General features: G+C 46.1%; 1 non-coding gene across 1 annotated transcript; it reads right to left on the bottom strand.

Moving 5' to 3' along the window:
• Positions 1-8923: 8923 nt before the first annotated feature.
• Positions 8924-8995, bottom strand: trnae-cuc (transfer RNA glutamic acid (anticodon CUC)). Its single transcript has one exon. It is a non-coding gene; the product is annotated as a tRNA-Glu (tRNA).
• Positions 8996-22617: the final 13622 nt, after the last annotated feature.

Below are 22617 nucleotides of genomic sequence, written 5' to 3' on the forward strand. Positions count from 1 at the left end.
TTTAACTTTACCCTCGTAAATTTGCCGGATTCATAATTGTTTGTTTTTGTTTAAATTCTCATACTGGTGCGCAAGATCTGTTCATCAAGTGTGGTTCACTTCACGAAACTGCTGTGGGTCATTCCCAGGACTGAGCCCCTGTGCATTCTGACAGTGTGTGTGCTGTGGGAGAGTCAGTGGGTTTTTTTGTTTTATGCCCTTGCCCCGCCCAGCCCCGCCGCCAACTGCTTCCATTGGGCGTTGCTGCTTGTTGAGCCCAGGAGCTGTTCTCCCTAGATTCTACTGTGCAGTTAAAGAATTGTTGGCTCTTTCTGGGAATGAGTCCCAGCCTGTAAAAAATGGCTCAATATGTTGGGATGTCTGTTCACATTCAACAGTGACTTTTAAATTAGATTTACAGTTCCGTGTCTGTGAAACAGTAAATGGTCCAAGGATTGCACAAAGGCTTGGCAATCCATTGTTGGAAACTGTTTGTTTGAATTGGTAAGTTTTAAAAAAATTCTTTCTTAATTTGCCACTTAAGTTTAAGTCTTTGAGATGGTAGGGGACTTGATCAAAGGATTTGAATCATTGCTATTAATTAGATTATCTTCTTTAACTTTGCCCTAGAAAATTTGCCATATTTATAATTGTTGGTTTTTGTTTAAATTATAATGTTGAGGTGCAAGATCTGTTCTTCATCAAGTCTGGTTAGGAACAGTTGAGAAATTGAGAGACATTGCATGTTTTAATTTCACTCTGTTGTGAATCTAGTGACAGTGACATTCATTTGTATTGGGTTGCTTACCCTTAGTTGTCGTGTCTTCCACCCAAACTATTCACTATGGTAGTGAGTTCCGCAGTCTCACCACACTCTGAGGTTTTTCATGAAATCCTTAGTACAGAATTGTAAGGGAAAATGTTGACAAGGGCAGAATATAGGGTCTTAACTGCAAAAGCCAGGAAGACATTCGACAAAGTAAAACCATGACAATGTCGGGATAAATAAGGAACTTTGACAGCAATGAGAGGTCACACGTCAGAGTTCAAGATAATGGTCGTGACAAAAAGAAAAAGTACTCTGCAGATATTGAATATTGTAATTAAGCAAGTTTCTAAATGCTGTAGTTGGTTGAATACGATAATGTAAGAGATTAAATAACCAAAACCATGAATGTAATTTGATGTTGGTAACCATAAAGCAAGTGCATACTATTGATTGCTTTGGCCAATTCCTAATGGGAATGACAGCAACAGAAAATCATGTCGTGACACACAGATAAAACACACACAATGTACAACAAAATTAGACTGTTATTGGGATCAAAGGCATTTAAATGACAGGAGACATAGTCCCTGCAGTGATCCGAATGTGAGCTGAACAAATTTCACACTTGAACAATATTCTCTGGGAATGCAATGTCCACCTCATTCGGTCATTCAGGCCATCGAGTCAACATTGAGTGACCGTCCCACCCAGACCCAGTTCGTTACCCAATCCCTGTAACCCTGCATCTCCCATGGTCAATCCACCCTCATCTGCACATCCTTTGGACTGTGGAACGAGGCCAGAGCACCAGAGGAAGCCCACGCAGACACAAGGGGAGAATGTGTAAACTCTACACAGACAGTCGGCCCGAAAGTAGGATCAAACTCAGGTCACTGATGCCGTGAGGCAGCAGTGCTAACCACCGTGACACCACCACATGCTGCTATCTTAAAAAGTGAATTTAAAACACTAGAGAACATTTGAGAGAAAAAACAAAACTCTCCTATCTTAAATGAGAGACTAGTCTCTGGCTAGAATTGAGTTGACATTACATTTACATTAAGTCCTCTCCAGATGTTATACAGCTCCATCGGATCAACTGTTTCTTCTAAACTCAAACTGATAGAAGCCCAGCCTGACATCCCCTTGTCCCCGATTATAAGTTGAGTAAATGAGCGACCCTCGACCTCACTGGCATGAAAAAGGATGGACTCAATCCAAGTTGACCTTAACTGTCCAACCTCTTGACCCCCACGCCACAATGTGGTCATCCGCAACTCAGCCCTGAACGAGAGCAGAGGAACTGAATAGACAGCGGTGAGGTGGACATTGCATTCCCAGAGAATATTGTTCAAGTGTGAAATTTGTTCAGCTCACATTCGGATCACTGCAGGGACTATGTCTCCTGTCATTTAAATGTCTTTGATCCCAATAACAGTCTAGTTTTGCTGTACATTGTGTGTGTTTTATCTGTGTGTCACGACATGATTTTCTGTTGCTGTCATTCCCATTAGGATGTGTGAATTCAGTACCAGATTGCAGTCACAGTTCTGAATTTTCCTTGTGGATTGTTGTAGGACGTACTAAATGTCAGTCAGAATATAAGAAGCTCTACTGTTTATTTAACCCTCTGCTGTCATTGTCCTGGGACTGTATGAATGGGGAAGTGTAGAGGAAGTTTTACTCTGTATCTAACTCAATGCAGTCTCTGTCTTGGCAGTGTTTGTTGGGGACAGTGTTGAGGTAGCTTCACTTGAAATTTAAGAGTAGAGGAAGCTTTATTCTGATTGTCATCCCATGCTGTCCTTGTCCTGGGAGGTTTAGATGGCATCTATAATTGAAGTGAATGCAGACTTGGCTGTGGGAGTGGAGGGTACTTCTACCTGAGCACACCCATCTTTGAGATTGCTGTGCTGTTCAAGACAATCTCAGACACATTCATGCACTTTTCCAACCAACCACAGGGTGGTTAAGGATGGGTATAAATGCTGGCATTGCCAGCGATGCCCACACCCCATGCATGAATAAATACTTCCTGTTTAAAAGTTACATTCACGTTCCAAACCCTCTAATGTATGATTACTTACATGGAAAATTCTTGTCTGTTTGCAATTTCATTTTAAAACATAGGAATGTGTCAACCATGTAGAAATATAACAAGAACAACAAATGGAGAATTTAACAGGTAATGAACAGGACCAGAATGCTGAGTCAGCCTGACCCCCATGGCTGAGAGAGTTCTCCCAGATGTTGAAGTTACACCAATGCCTTGTATTCTTGCAGCTTCCCCAAAAGTTTGTCCCTGATGTAAGATCATTCAATGACCCGAAGGACGAACTGTTTTTATCTCCATAGCTGATGCCAGACTTACTGAGTAATTCCAGTCCTTCTGCTCTACCCTTTTATGGGATTTGAGCTTTCCTAATTCAGTGTAATGAAGAACTGAAGATGCTGGAGATCTGAAACACAAAAATGCATCAAATGCTGGAGAAACTCAATAGGACTGGCAGCACATGTGGAGAGAGAAGCAGAGTTAGCATTTCAAGTGCTGTGACCCTTCTTCACAACTGTTCTGGACTCAAGCCAGGATATTGTCTTTGTTTCTTTCTCTCTCTCTCCACCAGTGTTGCCAGACTGGCTGAGTTTCTCCAGCAATTTCTGTTATGACACTTTCACAAGGTTGATGTATGTTATCCATCCCTAAGTGCAAGGTGTCTTGCTTGTGCCAATTCAGAGGGCAGTTTAAGAGTCAACCACGTTGCTGTGGGTCTGGAGTCACATGTAAGTCAGACCATGCAAGGATGGCAGTTTCCCTCCTGAAAGGACATTGATGAACATGGGTTTTTAGGACAATTGACGTCAGTGCCATCGATACCATACTGAGACTTACTTTGTGTTCCCCATTTATGATTTGAATTATTCACATCTTACCTCTTGCTGTGGTGGGATTTGAACTCATGTTCCCTGGATTACTCATCCTGTGACATTATGACTACACTGTTGTTTCCCATTCTTTGCTATTTTGTGTTTGTTGTTCACGTCTTTGTCCTTTGATGTTTGGGAAATTGAACCTGTTTAAAAGATTGCCCTAAATTTGTCCCTTTGACCAAGTCTTTGGTCACCTGTCCCAATCTGTGCTCCGGTCTTGTGATTTTTAAAGGAATTCTCAGTATGTTCATGTGAAGCACTTTGACATAATTAACTGTTCACAGGTAGTATTTGAATGCAGCTTGTGTCCCTATCTTAATATCTGAAAGTACAGGGTCATATTTTAAATGTAGAAGACAAAAATGAGGATGATTTTTTTTTTTCTGAGGGTTGTGTGTCTTCTTCAAAAGGCAGTGGATTCAAAATCTTTAAGGCAGAGGTAGATAGGTTGTTGATAACCAAGTGGATGAAAGATTGTCGGGGATGTGTTTGGAATGTAGAGTTGAGGTTGAATTCAGATCAGCCATGATCTTATTGAATATTGCAGCAGGCTCGAAGTGCCGAGTGGCCTACTCCCACCTTGATCAGGGTTAATGACAGTACTGACCCTCTCCAACATCACTCTATCCTCTGGGAGGGTCTGCTTTTCGCGTCTTCCGTTCTGATTTGTTTAACCGTAGCTGCTGGTGTTGGTATCTATACTGATGATATCCAACTGTGCCTGAACACCACTTCTCTCTGACTCCTCTCTCATTCATAATTTACCAATAATTTCATCTGAATGCCTGCCCAATTTCCAGCATTGGATAACCATAAACATTCCCTTAGTTAAATATTGTGAAGTGTGAAGCCATTGTTTTAGTCCCCAAGTTCGACCTGAGCCCCCGTCCACCCGCCCCCCACCCCCACCTCAGTAACTCTGTTGACAGCCTTCATGTCACTTTAAAACTAGGATCGATAGATTCGTGAAGAGTTGGGGGATGAACAGTTGCAGGAAAAGGGCAGGAAAGTGAATGTGGGGAATGCCTGATCACCCAGAATCCTACTGAATGGAGAAGCAGGCTCAAGGGGCTGAATGGCATGTTCCTGTTCCTACATCTTCTGGTTCCCGAGCCCTTTCCTCTGATACAGGACACAGACTTCAGTGTGTGCCATTACTGAGAGTGCTGCTGTTCCCTTGTGTAATATCAACAACTTAGCAGCTGCTGAAACCTCTTGCTCCTTTGTTACCTCTAAACAGAATAAGCCAATGTGTTCAGGGGAGGCGATGGCCGACTTTATTGTCACCAGACTATTCACCCAGGTAGTGTTCTAGGGACTTGGGTTCAAAACCTGCCACGGCAGAAGGTGGAATCTGAATTCAATATAAATCTGGAATTTAGAGTCGACTGATGAAATCGTTGTGGTTTGTTGTAAGAACGTATCTGGTTTCCTGCTGTCCGAAACTGGTCTGATCTACATGTGATTCAGATCCACTGTCAGCTGATTGAACTGATTCAATCAAAACCTCCACTATAACCTCCCTACTTTTATACTCCATTTAAAGGCCAATCTCCCTTTTGCCTTCCCTATTAGTCACTGTGCTCCCAGAAGCAGGATTGTGGATCAGTGTAAAGTAGGTCCTATATCTATGATTACATCGGTACACAAGGCAGTGAAGAAAGGTTTCAGCACACTGGCCTTCATCAGTTCGGGAATTGAGTCGAGATGTTGGCAAGTTATGTTGTAGGTATACAGGACGTTGATGAGGCTGCACCTGGAATTTTGTGATCAGTTTTGGTCCCCTCGATGTTCTGACTTCTGACTTCTTCAACTCTGGGTTTGGTTGAAGTGTTGGGATACTTTGTCCAACTCAGCATGTTTAAACTTGGCAGGAGGTGAGCACAACAAGATTGAAGTATTTAAAGTTGCTTGGACTCTATTTTAAACTTACATCAGGACCAGTAGTCAGAGACACATACAAAATGGAAACAGACCCTTTGGTACAACTGGTCCATGCTGACCTGACATCCTAAACTTATCTAGTCCCATTTGACAACACCTGACCCAAATCCTGTGGCAGCACATTTCATATAAGTACTACCCTCTGCATGAAGAAGTTGTCCCTTTAATATATTTCGGCTCTCACCATAAACCTATGCCGTCTAGTTCTGGACTCCCCCATCCCAGGGAAAAGACCTTGTCTATTACCCTGTCCATGCCCCTCATGATTTTGTAACCTCTATTAAGTCACTCCTCTGCCTCTGATGCTCCAGTGAAAACAGTCCCAGCCTATTCAGCCATTCCCTATAGCTCAAACCCTCCAACCCCCAGCAACATTCCCGTAATTCGTTTCTCACAGAGAACTCAACGTTTCAGTCCTGAAGAAGGGTTAATACCCAAAACGTTGACGACGCCACATCCTGGTGCTGCCTGGCTTGCTGTATTCTCTCATCCTCCTGCTTGCCTACTTCGGGTTGCAACATGAAGTTGCTCAGTGGTAACCACTGCAGCCTCACAGTGCCAGGGACCCAGGTTTGATTCCAGCCTTGGGTGACTGTCTGTGAGGAGTTTGCACATTCTCCCAGTGTCTGCGTGGGTTTTCTCTGGGTGGTCCTGTTTTCTTCGAGAGTCTAAAGATGTTCAGGTCATGTCGATTGCTTAATTGCCCATAGGGTTAGGTATATTCGTCAGAGGGAAATGGGTCTGGATGGGTTACTCTTCGGAGGGTCGGTGTGGACTTGTTCGGACAAATGGCCTGTTTGCACTCTGTACCTAATCTCATATACACTACTTTTGTCACTAACGAATGGCAGAGTCGATTTGACGGGCCGAATGGCCTAACTTCTGCTCCGATGGTCTTGCAGTCGTAGGTTTCTCTGGATCATTTCATTTGGCAATGTGCAGTCCCTGGCTCAATGAGCAGCAGTTTTCAATGAAACCAAAGCTCATTTGATGGTTGAACTCCTACAGTGTGGAAACAGGTCCTTCAGCCCAACACATCTGCACTGATTCTCCGAAGAGTAACCTACTCAGATCCATTTTCCTACGCTCCATAAATTGCACACAGACCCCCAAGGGTGGAATTATTCCTGGGTTCCTGGTGCCATGAGGCAGCAGTGCTAACCCTGAGTCACCATGGGGTTGTGGTTGTGGGGGGTGGGGGAGTCAATTGCAGTCCAGCAGAAAACAAAAACAGCCCACCTACTCTCCCACTGCACCCACTGTCAGAACTGTCAGGAGGTTCAGTCCTTGAGGGTGACTAAAGGCAGCGTCACTGGTAGGATCTGATTGCTGGGAGCGCTGGTGCCCCCGCTGGTGCTTCCGCAAGTTGCAGGAAAACATGATCCTCTTCACACACTCGGGCCAGCTGGAGGGCATCTCCCCGGTGTGGACACACTGGTGCTTCAGCAGGGCAGAGGAATTGCTGAAGGACTTCCCGCACTCAGGGCAGCAGAAAGGCCTCCCCCCCCTCCAGCCACCATCCCCCCATGTGGACCAGCTGGTGCTTCAGCAGTGTGGACGAGCGGGTAAAGCCCTTCCCACACTCGGGCAAGAGAACGGTTTCTCCCCGGTGTGGACTGACTGGTGAGTCAGCAGGGCTGAGAAATTGATGAAGGCCTTCCTGCACTTAGTACAACTGAATGACCTTTCCCCCATGTGGACCCACCAATGGGCCAGCAGGTCGGAAGAAAGAGCAAAGCCCTTCCTGCACTCGGGGCAGAAGAACGGCTTCTCCTCAGTGTTGACCCACTGGTGTCTCAGCAGGTGGGAAGAACTGCTGATGGCCATCTCCCACTTGGGGCCAGAGAACAGACTTCCCTGGTGTGGACCAACTGGTGCGTCAGCAGGGCAGGGCAATCACTGAAGGCCTTCCCACACTCAGGGGAACAGAAGGGCCTCTTCCTCTCTGCGGACCCATTGGTGCTTCAGAACCCTTTCAAATTTCATAATATGCTTCTGATAGGAGGGAGGCCAGAATTTCACACAATATTCCAAAAGTGGTCTAACCAATGTCCTGTACAACCACAGCAAAACCTCCCAACTCCAATACTCAGTCAAACCCACAAAAAACAAACAGGAAAGAATGGAGGGACAAACCGACTTTTTGAGAGTCAGCTTGGAAGCATCAATGAGAAATCGGTGGACTGGGTTTATTCGGTACCCGTTCTCCTTTAATACACTATATATGTATTTCTCTTGTGCTCTTCGCAGTTTCTCTGTGCTGCAGTGTGTAGTGGCTCGTTGAAATAATGTCCTGATGCAGCTTCATTTGTGGATGTTGGGATGATTGCTTCTGTGGTTAAGTACTTGGTTTGGGTGTGTTGGTTTTTCCGTAGATGCTAGTTTGAAGTTCCCCATTGACTGTTCGCTCTACTGTGACATCCAGGAATGGCACTTTGTTGTTGTTCTCCTCCCCTTCAAACCAGGAGCCCCCCTTAGGCCATAGTTTCACTACTTGGAACACCAATATACAGACTAGTCAAAGGCCTCCACTGAAGAGTAAAACACCAAGTCGAAGATTCACGCTACTCCATTTACTCCATCCAAACATTCCTGAACACCAAAGACACTAAGATAGAATAGGATGGAATAATGATGTCCTTTGATATAACAGCCCTGTTCACATCCATTAACATCAACGTGGCCAAAGAAAACTGAAGACACTACGCGAACAACCAAAGACACAAATACAGCCTCAAATTCATCAGCAACGACAACGCTGCCAACCTCATGGAACTGTGCCTTACCACCCACTTCATATTCAGTAACAAGCCCTACAAACAAATCAACGAAATACCCATGAAATCACCAGCATCAGGATTCCTAGCAGAAGCAATAATGCAGAGAGTCGAACAAACAGCTCTTCCAATGATCCAACCCAAAGTTTGAGTCCGCTACAACGATGACACTTTTGTCATCAAAAAATGAAACAAATTAGAGGAAACCTACAACACCATCAACATTATCCTTACTGGCATAAAATTCACAAAAGAGGAGATCAACAGCAAAGTGCCATTTCGTGATGTCACAGTAGAGCGAACAGTCAATGGTAAATTCAAAACAGCGTCTACAGGAAAACAACGCACGCGAACCAAGAACTTAACTACAGAAGCAATCATCCCTACACATACATGCAAATCTGAATCAGGACACTATTTCAACGAGCCACTACACACTGCAGCACCCAGGAACTCCGAAGATCAATAATTAACTGTACAGCGCATTTGAGAAGAGCGTGTATCCGATAAACCCCAAGAAAACTGCTTCCCTGACCGGGAATCGAACCCGGGGCGCGGGGGTGAGAGCGCCGAATCCTAACCACTAGACCACCAGGGAGATGCAGATATGCTCTGATGGCTCTACTGAAATTTTCTTTCCTGCTCGGAAATCGAATCCAGGCCACAGCAGTTGGAAAGCTTTCACCTGTGCATCCAACAATATCATTTCTTGTATCCATTGCTCCCGATGGGGTCTCCTCTACATTGGGGAGACTGGAGACTCCTCGCAGAGTCTAGTCACAGCACTTGAGGGAACATCTCCAGGACACCCGCACCAATCAACCCCATCGCCCTATGGTCCAACATTTCAACACCCCCTCCCACACTGTCGAGGACATGCAGGTCCTGGGCCTCTTCCATCGCGGCTCCCTCCCCACCCGATGCCTGGAGGATGGACGCCTCATCTTCCGCTTCGGGTAAATTCAACCGCAGGCCATCAATTTGGACTTCAGCAGTTTCCTCATTTCCCCTCCACCCACCTAACTTCAGTTCCAACCTTCCAGCTCAGCGCTGTCGTCAAGACTTGTCTCACCTGCCAATCTCCCTTCCCACCTATCCGCTCCACCCTCCTCTCTGACCTGTCACCTCATCCCCACCCCCTGTTGCACTCTTTGCTACCTTCGGCCCAGCACCCCCCAATTTATCTCTCCACCCTGGAGGGGTCCTGCCTCTATTCCTGATGAAGGGCTTTTGCCCGAAACGTCGATTTTCCTGATCCTCGCGGAAGCTATCTGACCTGCTGTGCTTTTCTAGAACCACTCTGATCTAAACTCTGGTTTCCAGCCTCTGCAGTCCTCACTTTTGCCTACCCAATAAAACCAGTGTGCCGATTTCACATCAACAAACTGACACAAGCAGACACAACGTCTGCAGAAACCCTAGCCACATTACTTTACAATAAAGACATCTGGGAAATGATGTCCGGACAACTCAACCCTCTCAGCATCATGGTCGCCCACAAATTTACCAACACACTTAAACAGCGGCTAATGAACCTGAAATACCCGATACAAACAACCAGCAAACGAATGTTATTTACAAAATACTATACAAGGAAATATATACATGAACTCTGCCACACAGGTCTCTGTGGCAAGAAATGCTGGGATGAGATAAGGAAGATTTTTTTTCAGCCAAAACGAATCGGCACTGACTGGACAGCCATTTAAAATCAAGGCTGTCAGCCCAGGGTGGAAGATCCGAAGGGATGAACAGTTTTCTTATTTCCTGAAGACTCACAAAGCTGAGACTGGGTTTTGGTGTTTGTTCCCTTTCCACTCCCAAGAGCCGCAGTGGTTGGGGCGGTGTGTTGGGGAAAGTGAAATGTGCCCGTGACCAGTGTGTGGGGTCTTTCAGCTTCCCCTCCTCTGACGGCGCTGTGACTTGACTCTGATGTTCTCAGGGACATTTACTGACACGAGACAGTGAAAAGATTCTCATTCCTGCAGATTAGGAATTGTACCCATATGCCGGTTTCAGGACAATGAGAAAGATTAATTGGGGTGTGTGAAGAAGCTGTGAGCTGCATTTCAAACAGGTAGGTGGAGTCAGATACGTCATCCATTGCGCCCATGGTCCTGAGAGTAGCTTACACCACCATGTTCAGAGCTCTGACGTTAACACGGACATGAGCAGCAATGGGAACATTCACAAGGTGAACAACCAAAGATAATCACCGTCACAGATTCCCTTCCACAGGCCCAACTTTGTGAAGCAGTATCTTTCACTGGCAAAGGAAACACCCTTGTCCTCAGGTGCCTGCTTCATTTCGATCAAAATTTCCGCTGATATCTGCTTGTTCCATCCTGACAGACAGTGGGTTGCAGATTCTCATCGTTACCAATGTGAGTGAAATATTTCCCAACTCCACTGATTTGAATCTTAAATAAGAAACCGGGGAACAGTCTCCCTTTGTTTTTGACGACATTTCTCAACTGCAGTCGGCAGGGTTCACACCTGCGTGGGGAAACCGCAATGGATCTCAAGTCCATCGCATTAACCACTCGGTCCACCAGTACAGAACCACACTGACAGCTTCATTTCCCAGGTCTCTCTGCTTGTGGAGCTTAGAAAGAGTATATCACTGCTGAGTTTTTTGAGTCCAAACACTTCACAGGTTTCGATACGGTTGAATATTTGCATTTGGCGTGTCTAGGTGTTTCATCCCGAAAGATGATATGGGCTTTCAGTTAAAACTAAAACTGAAATTGCTGGAGCAACTCAGCAGGTCAGGCAGCATCTGTGGAAAGAGAAGAAGAGACAAGATTTCATACCTTCTTCTGAACTTTGCCTTCTCCCACAGGCTGAGTTTCTTCAGCAGGTTCTCTTTCTGTCTCGGATTCTCAGTATCCGCACTCCTTGACGTTGGACATTGAATCAGTTCAGAAACCCCTTTGTGTTTCCTCAGTGGAGACAATTTCCGTTTGGGAAACATTTTCCTGACCAAATTAAATAGACGCTACTTTGCAGCTAAGAAAGCAGTAGGAGTGAAATCACCTTGGGTGGTTTCAAAACACCAACCTTGCACTTAATAGCCAAGCGCGCTGACAAAAAGCACCACAATGACAGGCATTTGGGTAGCGTCCACAATCTCTTCAAGGAAGCTAGTACTGAATTAATACGTAATTCAGTTTGCCTAGCCATCAGTTTTATTTTCCCATAATAAAGCCTGGGACATACATTGTGGAGACATAGGGACAGTCCGATCTCATCCTCTGCAGGCACATCCATGTCACTAGGAACTAGCTCTCCTACACTGGGGCCATCGCCTTCGAATCTTTCAGTGTTTTACCTGTTCCCGAGCTTTCGGATTGGCCCGGAGCCGAGAAGAGGTTTGAATGCCTGATGTGCAGGAACTGCAATTTCGCTGAAATTTGAAAACTTTCAACGTTCAAACTTTAACAACGTCCTCACTGAAATAATTTGCGAAAACCTGGAAGAAATTCTTCCAAACTTAGCTGGATCATTTCGGTTTGGAGGATCTTGATCTTAAATTAGAAAGAGGCTGTTGAATGTGGAGATGTGTTCCCCACGTTAACTGAAAGTGGTTGGCCAATGCTTCCCGATGCAGGGCTGCCTGACCCACCGGGCGGTCTCTTTCCTAAACTGTTCCCGGCGCTTCCGCCGCACCGTGAAGTCATAAGGCAAGCCCCCAGCGATGGCCTGCAGCTGTTGTGACTCAATAATGATGCTGGTCCGGGAAAATGATTATAAATCAGTTCATGGGTCACGTGGTACTGAATCATTCAACGGAACTTTCTTCAAACTTCAGGGATTTATATGTGGGAGGAGGTAAATGGGCAGGTGTTATACCTCAGTCCACTCTTTCTTCACTTTCATCATCTCCCATAGTCCCAATAGTCCCAAGGCATCCATCTCCCATTGTCCCAAGGCACTTTCCCCTGTAACCGCCAAATGTGTAACACTTGCCCATTTACCTGCTCCCTCTTGAATAACCAAGGACTCAAATATACCTGCCAGATGAAGCAGCACTTTACCAGTACTTTTGCCACAATCTAGTCTACTGCATTCACTGCTCGCACAGTGTCGTTTCTCCAATGTAGCATGAAGCATAAACTGGGTGACTCTTTGCAGAACATTTCGGCTCTGTCCGCAAAAAAGGCCCTGACCTTCCGGATGCCTGCCACTTTAACACATCACCCTGTTCCCTGACCAACATCTCTGTCTCAGGTTTGCAGCAGTGTTCCAGCTCCAGATGGAAGAGCAACACCTCATTTTCCACTTGGAGCCCCTACTGCCCTCCGGTCTTCAATATCGAGTTCCATAACTTTAGGGCCTGAACTCCCCCATGTCCTTGACTCCTACCACACACACACAAACACACGACTCCGCGTTATCTCATAGTCTGCTGTGACACACTACTTATTGTTAGCTACTAACAGTCTCCATTAACAATTGTTCACCCTCCCACACAGATCGTTATTCACTCCTATGTCCTTCCTATTGGTCTCTCTCTGAGCTGGCGGCAAACAGAGCAATGTACATTGGAGACTCTGAGGCAGCTGAAACTTTCTCAGAGTGAAATACATTCCAAATTGTTTCAAGAATTGCAAGCAGCAAAGAGTTTCCAGAACATTTGCTTGTCATTCTGTCTCCGGAGCACTGATGTTTGTCTCATCCACAGGAACTGGGCAATCTCCACTGGCGTATAATTAAACCATTTTGTTTCTACTTGCACGTTGTTGTGGAAGGAGGGCAGAGTCCATTCGCTCTTCTACTGTCTCTCTCTCTCTCTCGCTGAAAACCTTGGAATGAGAGATGTCAGTTACATTAATACGGGGATTATGAACAGCTTTGATTGTGAACTTGCTCCAAAGGTCTGTTTTCGGAAAGATAGAAAGATGCTGTGCTGGTGGGAGAGAATGGTTTCTCAGCTGGGTTATGGTTCCAACACGCACCCGTTGTGCCATTCTCCTGCATTGCACGTCAGCTTTTCCAGATAAGTCTTCAGCTTTTCATCTGGCGTGTGGCATGCACGTTTGAGAATGACGTCAGAAGAGGTTCACTGATGTCGTGTCATATGCTGTTGTGGAGACATATCGCCGATGTTGAAAAATAAACTGTCTAAATTCCCACATTCTGTTTTTCGATCTGTGATTTCACTCAGAATCAAAAATGTTCAAAACTCGCAAAGTTCAATCGTTAACAAAGTGCTCATAGGAACAATTAGCGAGCATCGAGAAGAAATTCTTCCAAATTTACCTGGAGAATTTCGCTTTGAGGGGTTTTGAACTTTAAGTAAAAGGAATGGAAGTTTGCCTCGAGGCTGTTTAATGTGGAGATGTGTTCTCTATGTAAACTGGTCGTAGTTGACCATCCCAGTGCTTCCTGATGCAGGGCTGCCTGGCCCACAGTGAGGTTTACTCGTAGCAACTGGAGTGAATCCAGAGAGGAAGCAGACTCTGCAAAGGTGCTCAAATACGTTTTTTCTCTCTTATCGGTATTTTCCTTGTGTATTCCCTCAGTTTGTCACGTCTGCAGTTTGCACCATGGAAAATGATTGCTTCTTTCCTCATGTTCATAATTAAAAGTGTAGTTTCTCATGGGACTGAGCCACATTGAAAGGATTGTCATGTTGATATATATATGTATATTATATATATATATATAATCTAGGTTAAATTAGATTCTCTACAGTGTGGAAACAGGTCCTTCGGCCCAGCTCGTCCACGCCAACCCTGCGAAGGGTAACCCACCATTTCTTTATAATTAATGCACCTAACACTATGGGCAATTTAGCATGGCCAATTCACCTGACCTGTGGGAGGAAACCGGAGCACCCGGAAGAAACCCACGCAGACACAAGGAGAATGTTCAAACTCCACACAGACAGTTGTCAGAGGCTGGAGCCCAACCTGGGACCCCGGTGCTGCGAGGGAGCAGCGCTAACCACTAAGCCACCGTACTGCCTCAAACGCATTGCTTCATATGGTGTATCTGTGATATTGTTGGCTGTTGTAACAGTTTGTTTGCAATTATTATTCACGTTCTAATGTAGTAATGGAATTACGTCCTTTTTCATCATTTTGATTTAATCCGAAGACAGGAAGTCATTTAGCAAGTTTACTGGCTTTCTTTTCTCAAGCAGCCTTGACATTTCATTTTTATAACCTTGATTCAGTTCCATTTCCAGCATCTTTGTAGGCAGTTTATTCCATGTTTTGAAGTTTCCCTCTAAACACACCTAAGCCTATTTTAATGCATGAGGGTTTTAAGGTTTCTGTGTGCCGGGTAATATGTGATCAGCAGGCATCTGGCAATTTACAGGAATTGCCACCTTTGTTATGTTCATTTAACTGTGCTGACAGTGATCGCTTTTTTGTGATTTATTTTGCAGGAAGATGTGCAGAAAGAAATCTGAAAGCAAATGATCCATCAACTTCTGACAGAGCCACTTGATTCATTGGGACTTGAATATCAGCAGCCATTCCAATCGAGAAGATATGTTTGCTTTAGTCTGCTTGAGACACTTTGGACACTGGTGTGGCAGGAAGAATACTGAGACACCGAGTGAGGAAGATTCAGTGCGCTGACTGTGAAAAGTGCTTCAAACCATTTACTCAGCTTGGGGAATTAAAATCACACCCCTCACTGTGGGAAAGACTATGTCCCCGCTCTGTTTGTAATTTCGAACCCAGAGCAACACAAGGAAAGCGCCACCCCATGAGGAAACCGTGGAAATGTGGGGACTGTGGGAAAGGATTCCATTCCCCATCCGTGCTGGAAACCACAGACGCATTCACAACGGGGTGAGGCCGTCACCTGCTCAGTGTGCAGGAAGGGGTTCAGTCAGAGAGAAGCCATTCACGTGCCCCATGTGCAGGGGAGAGTTCACTCAGTCAGCTGCACTGCTGACCCACCAGTGGGTCCACACTGGAGAGAGGCCATTCACCTGCTGTCAGTTCCAAAAGGGTTTCACCTGCTTCTCCCACCTGAGGAGGCACCATCGAGTTTACGTGCCAGTGCAAGAGGATTGATGGAGCAATGGCCGAGTGCGACGATCAACCCAGCACTGGGGCGTCTCATGTTCGAATCCCACTGCGGTGGATTGCAGAATTGGAATTCGGTCCATAATCTTCGACTTCATAATCTAAGAATGAAACCACTTTTCGGGGGAAAAACACCATCTGATTCACTCATGTCCTTTTTAGTGAAGGAAACTGCCATTGCGGGAAAGGGTTCACTCAGTCATCCCAGCTGCATGTTTTACCCGGCTGTACCAGGGAATCCAGTAACAAACGGACAACTCAGCTGACCAACAAAGAAAGTGGGGTGGGGGAGTGGGTGCAATATGATCTGGAGTTGTTTTCTTTAAAAACTATTTTTTGTATGCCTTTTCCCTGGGGAAATCTGAAGCTGTAACAAAATAGAGTCGTAGTAAAGGTTACCTGAACTTACCGCCCGGCTTAGACTCTGTGAGGTCCAACAGGTTTTTGTTTTAAAGCTGCTCATTTCTTTCAGCCTCCAGCACTAATGTCATGTCTCAGAAGGACCAGTGAATGAGTAGCTAATATTGTTACAAATTGTATATTTTTTCAGGACTTCAGGTTCATTGTTTCATTGGAATTGCAAAGTTTACTGGCAACAGTGGGAGGTTTGGGCTGTATTCACTGGAAACAAAGTTTTAAAATCTCACAAACACCAGGGTATATTCTAACAGGTTTATTTGGAAGCACTAGGTTTCGAAGTGCTGCTCCTTCTTCAGGTAGCTGTGGTGTGGAATCAAAAGATGCAGAATATATCGCAAAAACATTATAGTGTCATTCAACATAATTGAACACTGGTCCACATTTCGCTGAAAAATTAAAGTTCTCTCCGCAATTAGAACCCTTGAGTTCTCCCACGCAGGCTGCGTGTATTCACGGGGATTCTCAATGCATGTTGATATTTGAAATCATTTCCAGCAGACAAACATTTCCCCTCCTGGATTCAAACACTGCTGATATTCAGGCCCTGACTAAATTTCTTGTCCATGCCTGAAAAGCAAATCCTCCTCTTCTAATAACTTGAGAAAACAGATCACTGCTGTCAGTGCAGGGCAGAAAATATGATGAGAGAATTTTGGTTTGCATTGAACAGCCTTCTCTTTCTTCTACCCGAAATCTCTGTCTCTCAATTCCTAAACCTTTCAATGGATTCCAACCCAAATTCATCCTTCCATTTCCTGCCTTTCCCCAGCTCCCCTCTCCTGAAAGTGCTGACCCTCTGTTCAGTTTCTCAGCCACATCTCGCCATCCTTAGTATATAGCCCACATCTTTATTTAGTTTTTAAAACTGAAAGGCAGTGGTTTGCTGATGCCAGGATGTAAGGGTGACTGCACTTACACAGTGTTCCAGACTCGTCTCTCGTCTCATTCAGAAAGGTCTGCAGTGCACATGTGCAGAGAAGGGGATGCTGGGAGTGGGTGGGATGCATTCTCACCTCCCCATCCAATCATCCCCATCGCGTCCCATGTCCATTCCCTCACCGCCACCCATAGCATCCCCTGTCCATTCTCTCTCTCTACCCTTACCTACCAGTCCCTTCTCTCTCTCTCCCACACATGCCACTCTCCCCACCCCGTCCATTCTATCTCTGCACCCTCTGCCCTCTGTCCAGTCCCTCATCCACCCTCTGTCCCCATCCATTCCCTTTATCGCTCCACCCTCTGCCTCCCCCAATCCAGTCCCTTCCCTTACACTCATTTTCTCTCACCTCCCACACGCTGCCCCCATCCATTCCTTCTCTCCCCACCTTCTCCCGCCATTCATTGTTGCTCTCTTTCTCCACCCTCTACCCCGTCCATTCTCAGCCCAACCTTTGCCCCGTCCATTCTCTCCCCACCCACTGCCGCCCGTCCATTCTCTCCCCAGCCATTGACCCGTCCATTCTCTCCCCACCCACTTCCCCCGTCCATTCTCTCCCCACCTACTGCCCCGTCCATTCTCTCCCCACCCACTTTCCCCGTCCTTTCTCTCCCCACCCACTTCCCCGGTCCATTATCTCCCCACCCATTGACCCCTGTCCATTCTCTCCCCACCCACTGCCCCGTGTCCATTCTGTCCTGATCCACTGCTCCTCGTCCAATCTCTCCCCATCCACTGCCCCATGAATTCTCTCCCCACCCATTGCCCCCGTCCATTCTCTCCCACCACAGGCCGCCGTCCATTTTCTCCCCACCCACTGCCCCGTCCATTCTCTCTCCCCACACTCTGCAACCAATTTCTTTCACTTCACACTCTGCAACTCCGCATTCTCTCTCTCCTCCCCAATCCTCTTCACCACATTCTCTCTCTCTGCTCCCACCCTGTGTACCCCCATGCATTCTCTACCCCCGATGCTCTGCTCTCCTGCCCATTTTCCCTCTTTCTCTTCCCCCAGTCTCTGCGCCCCCGGTCAAATCTCTCTCTGAGTACTCTCCCCCGTCCTTTCTCGTGCCTCGAGCCCTCTTTGATCGCTGGATCAACCCCTTCTAATGATAGAGAGAGAGAATGGATGGTGATGGCGACCTGGGGTGGGGGTGGGGAAGGGAAGCGTGAGAAATGGCTAACCTTTAACATCGAGAATACCTAAAATGATGTATTCAGAAACATCAGTAATGTCTGAAAGCACATTCAAATGTTTAAAAAAATGCTCCAGACATCTTTCTGAACCTTGCATTGAAATCTGCGCAGTTAGGCCACAATTGAGGACAGCCTGTAAACTTGGAATGACCTATTCCTAGTCTTGTGAAATTGGTTCAGTATATGTAGAAATACAGTCATAGAGTTGCAGAGAACAGAAACAAACCTTTCGATCCACGCAGACAACATTTCCTAAATTAACCTAGTGATCCATTTGCCAGCATTTGGCCCAAATCTCTCTCAGCCCTTCCTATTCAGACCTCCATCCAGATGCCTTTTAAATGTTGTAATTCTACCAGCCTCGACCACTGCCTCTGGCAGCTTATTCCAAACACATGCCACGCTCTGCGTGAGAAAGTTCCCCCGTTCGGTCCCTTTTAAACCTTTTCCCTCTCAGCCTAAACCCCTCTAGTTTTGGACTTCCTCCACCCTGGGGAATAGATATACAAACGTTGAGCTGCCAAACAAAATCATACAGTCACAGAGATGTCCAGCATGGAAACAGACCCTTTAGTCTAACCCATCCATGCCGACCAGATATCACAACCCAATCTAGTCCCACCTGCCAGCACCCAGCCCATATCCCTCCAAACTCTTCCTATTCATATTCCCATCCAAATGCCTCTTAAATGTGGCAATTGTACCAGCCTCCACCGTTTCCTCTGGCAGCTCATTCCATACACGTACCACCCTCTGCGTGATTCAGTTGCTCCTTCGCTCTCATTTCTATCTTTCCCCTCTCACCCTAAACCTATGCCCTCTAGTTCTGAACTCCCCGATCCCAGAGAAAAACCTTTGCCTATTTATTCTATCCATGCCCCTCATAATTTTGTTCACGTCTATAAGGTCACCACTCAGCCTCTGATGCGCCAGGGAAAACAGCCCCAGTCTGTTCAGCCTCTCCCTCCAACCCTGGCAATATCCTTGTAAATCTTTCTGAACCCTTTCAAGTTTCACAACATCTTTCCGACAGGAAGGAGACCAGAATTGCACGCAATATTCCAACAGTGGCCTAACCAATGCCCTGTACAGCCGCAACATGACCGCCCAAATGCTATACTCAATACACTGACCAATAAAGTAAAGCATACCAAACGCCTTCTTCACTATACTGTCTACCTGCGACTCCAATTTTAAGGAGCTATGAACCTGCACTCCAAGGTCTCTTTGTGTTCAGCAACACTCCCTAGGACCTTACGATTAATTGTATAAGTCCTGCTAAGATTTGCTTTCCCAAAATGCAGCACCTCACATTTATCTGAATTAAACTCCATCTGCCACTTCTTAGCTCCTTGGCCCATCTGGTCCAGATCCTGTTGTAATCTGAGGTAACCCTCTTTGCTGTCCACTACACCTCCAATTTTGGTGTCATCTGAAAACTTACTAACTTACCTTTTATACTCGCATCCAAATCATTTATGTAAATGACAAAAAGCAGAGGGCCCAGCACTGATCCTTGTGGCACTCCACTGATCACAGGCCTCCAGCCGGAAAAAAGCAGCCCTCTACCACCACCCTCTGCCTTCTACCTTTGAGCCAGTTCTGGATCCAAATGGCTCGTTTTCCCTGAGATCTAAACTTGCTAATCAATTTCCCATGGGGAATCTTGTCGAACGCCTTACTGATGCCCAGATAGATCACATCTACTGCTCTGCCCTCATCAATCTTCTTTGTTACTTCTTCAAAAAACTAAATCAAGTTTCTGAGACATGAATTCCGATGCACAAAGCCATGTTGACGATCCCGAATCAGTCCTTGAATTTCCAAATACATGTACATCCTGCCCCTCAGGATTCCCTCCAACAACTTGCCCACCACCGTGGTCAGGCTCACCGGTCTATAGTTCCCTGGACTGTCTTTACCGCCCTTCTTAAACAGTGGCACCACATTTGCCAACCTCCAGTCTTCCGGCACCTCACCTGTGACTATCGATGATACAAATAACTCAGCAAGAGGCCCAGCAATCACTTCTCTAGCTTCCCACAGAGTTCTTGGTTACACCTGATCAGGTCCTGGGGATTTATCCATCTTTAACCGTTTCAAGACATCCAGCACTTCTTTCTCTGTAATCTGGACATTTTCTAAGGTGTCACCATCTATTTCCCTTCAGTCGATATCTTCCATATTCTTTTCCACAGTAAATACTGATGCAAAATATTCATTTAGTGTCTCCCCCATTGTCTGTGGCTCCACACAAAGGCCGGCTTTCTGATCTTTGAGGGGCCCTATTCTCTGAGGAGAAAGTGAGGACTGCAGATGCTGGCGATCAGAGCTGAAAATGTGTTGCTGGAAAAGTGCAGCAGGTCAGGAAGCATCCAAGGAACAGGAGAATCGACGTTTCTGGCATAAGCCCTTCTTCAGGATGCACAGTTGGGCCACAACCAAGGATAGGCTGTAAGAGTGAATGAGTGAATAAAAGACAAATCCCATCTCGCCCATGAGGAGAAAGTGAGAACTGCAGATGCTGGAGATTAGAGTCGAGAGTGTGGTGTTGAAAAAGCACAGCAGGTCAGGCAACATCCAAGGAGCAGGAAAATCAACGTTTCAGACAAAAGCCCTTCACCTTGCCCTCTCCAGTGTGTGTTGGGAAACTGCTTAACTGCTAAATCATGTCTAGTGGCCGAGTAGAGGCTGATAACAAGTTTGGAACACACAAGAAGGACCTCAGCTGAAACCTTGGATTCATGTCTCACGACAGGAGACCCAGCTACACAATACATACAAACCCTATCTCTCTCTCTCTCTCTCTCTCACACACACACACACACACACACAACACACACACGTACTCACACGGTCGAACAGACCCTCTCTGATCGACAGGCTCTCTCTCAGACACACATTGATACACCCCTCACACTCTCATTCATGCACTCACCTTCTCACACAATTATACTCCATCACACACACACTTTACCCAGCATGCGCGCACAAACACACAGGCGCTCTGTCTCATGAATTCACTCACATGTAGAAGTCTTTGGGGTGAATTGCATTTGCAGGATTATATGTTTGGAAATAGAAAAAATCTGACTCAAGACTGGGATACAGACAGACTCTAACCTCACAGCTCTCATGCGTTGTCTGACCTGAGGTGTCACCTCCCTTTATAAAACATTAAGTTACCTGGAGAATGTTACTAAAAAGAAATTCTGGGATTTACAGTTTAATGAACCGAAATCTGCAACCCATTTTAAAAGATTAAAGACTTCACAGGTTTCTTCAATATATCATTTCTGTTGCATGACACTATAATCTTTTACTATATATTCTGTGTCTTACCATCCCACTCAACAGCGAGCTGATGAAGGAACAGCGCTCCAAAACCTAGTGCTTCCAAACAAACCTGTTGGACTCTACCCTGGTGTTTCTGTCATTTTAAAACTTTGTTTCAAGTGAATACAGCACGCACCTCCCACTGTTGCCAGTAAACTTTGCAATGCCAATGAAACAATAAACCTGTAGCCCTAAAAAATTTACAATTTCGAACAATACCATCTACTCATTCACTGTTCCTTCTGAGACACGACATTGGAAACGCGGTGCTGGTGGCTGAAAGAAATGAGAAGCTGTTGGATCTCCCAGCTTTCAATGAGAGTTTAAGCCTGACTGTAATTTCCAGTAACCTTAACTGCGACCCAACTTTGTTGCAGCTTCAGATCTCCACATCACAAGGCGTACAAAAAGTAGCTTTTCTTAAAACAAAAACACCTCAACCTCAAAGTGCACACACTCACCCCCACTCCTCCAACCACACTTTTTTTTTTATTGGTCAGTTGAGTTGTCCCTTTGTAACTGGATCCTTCGTACAGCCGGGTAAAGCATGCAGCTGGGACGACTGAGTGAATCCTATTCCCCAACGGCAGTTTCTATCATTGAAAAGGACATGAGTGAATCAGGTGGGTTTTTGCCCTCTGAAAATGGTTTCATCCTTAGATTCTGAAGTTCAGATTACTGACCGAATCCCAATTCTGCCATCTGCCGCGACGGGATTCGAACCTGGGATTCCCCAGAGCTGGGTTGTCAGCGGCGCTCGGCCATCGCTCCTTCCATCCCCCCTGCGATGGCACGTGAACGCGCTGGTGCCTCCGCAGGTGGGAGGAGCAGGTGCTTACAGCAGGTGAACGGCCTCTCTCCGGTGTGGACCCACTGGTGGGTCAGCAGTGCAGCTGACTGAGTGAACCCCCTCCCGTACATGGGGCACGTGAATGGCTTCTCTCACTTGTGGACCCACTCGTGCGTCTCCAGATGGCTGATCCGACTGAAGCCCTTCCTGCACACTGAGCTGGTGAATGGCCTCTCCCCGCTGTGAAGACGTCTGTGGGTTTCCAACACGGATGGGGAAGGGAATCCTTTCCCTCAGTCCCCACATTTCCACAGTTTCCCCATTGGGGGAGCTTTCCTTGTGTTGGTCTGGGTTTGAAATTACAATCAGAACGAGGACATAGTCTATCCCCACCGTCAGGGATGAGACTTTGATTCCCCCAAGCTGAGTAAATGGTGTAAAGCACTTTTCACAGTCAGCGCACTGAATCTCCCTCACTCGGTGTCTCAGTA

This window comes from Chiloscyllium punctatum, chromosome 36 (genome assembly GCF_047496795.1).
Source record: "Chiloscyllium punctatum isolate Juve2018m chromosome 36, sChiPun1.3, whole genome shotgun sequence".
Lineage (NCBI taxonomy): Eukaryota > Metazoa > Chordata > Chondrichthyes > Orectolobiformes > Hemiscylliidae > Chiloscyllium > Chiloscyllium punctatum.